The sequence below is a fragment of the Octopus bimaculoides genome, chromosome 27 (assembly GCF_001194135.2).
Source record: "Octopus bimaculoides isolate UCB-OBI-ISO-001 chromosome 27, ASM119413v2, whole genome shotgun sequence".
NCBI lineage: Eukaryota > Metazoa > Mollusca > Cephalopoda > Octopoda > Octopodidae > Octopus > Octopus bimaculoides.
In genome coordinates, this window is record NC_069007.1 from 10312306 (window position 1) to 10313365 (window position 1060).

At 42.8% G+C, this 1060-nt stretch overlaps 1 protein-coding gene across 1 annotated transcript in view; it reads left to right on the forward strand.

Annotated features, from left to right (window-relative positions):
* Positions 1-1060, forward strand: part of LOC106874774 (serine/threonine-protein kinase LATS1) — a 106780-nt gene that overhangs the window by 104081 nt on the left and 1639 nt on the right. The window lies entirely within an intron of this gene.

Here is a 1060-nt window from a genome sequence, read left to right on the forward strand (position 1 = left end):
TCTCTCACTCTTACTTCCTGTTTCTGTTGTGCCTGTAATTCAAAGGGGCCAGCCTTGTCACACTGTGTCACGCTGAATATCCCCGAGAACTACGTTAAGGGTACACGTGTCTGCGGAGTGCTCAGCCACTTGCACGTTAATTTCACAAGCAGGCTGTTCCGTTGATCGGATCAACTGGAACCCTCGACGTCGTAAGCGACGGAGTGCCAACAACAACAACGTCCATACACATCATGTGACCAAGCCAGTGCAGTCTTCTCTCCCTTGCACACTGCATTTAATTCCTCTTATGCCCAACTTTTCTCTCAATACACTTACACTGTATTGCTCATGTTCACTGACACTGCACGTGTGTGTTTGTGTATGAACGACTCTCGTCGAAAGCGACATATGAACGTTCAGCTTTTTACCAGACGACCAGCACAAATGATTCGTTTATTGTGATCAAATCTTCGTGCCACACATTAGTTCACTCTTTCCATTAAACCCTCATTGTCTGAACAGGTACACTGTGTAACGTGCGTCAGGTGTCGAAGTGATCACGGAGGAACGTGAGATGAAGTGTTTTGCTCAACACAATGCACTGTCCGGTCTACACACACACATGTACATACATATATATACACACACACGCACACATATTCACCTATTGAAACAGCCATTACTGTGTTCCTTTGGTCTTTGCTTACAAAATGACTGGAGATGTTCATATTCAGATTTTCTGTCTTTGAGAGTTGCCTCCCCTTCAGCTTTTAATCTTTTCATTTTTTTTTTTCTTTTACACTTCCTTTTATTATCAGCACTATATAGTTTCTCACTTTCTCTCTCTCACTTTCTCTCTCTCTCTTTCTCTCTCTCTCTTTCTCTCTCTCTCTTTCTCTCTCTCATGCACACACACGATTGCGTGGTAAAGTAGTTTGCTACTAAACCATGTGGTTTGGGGTTCAGTCTCACTGCGATGCATGTTAGACCAACAAATGGCTTGTGAGTGAAATTTGGTAGAAGGAAACTACAAACCAGTTTTGTGTGTGTTTGTATATATGTTTGTGTACGTGTCTGT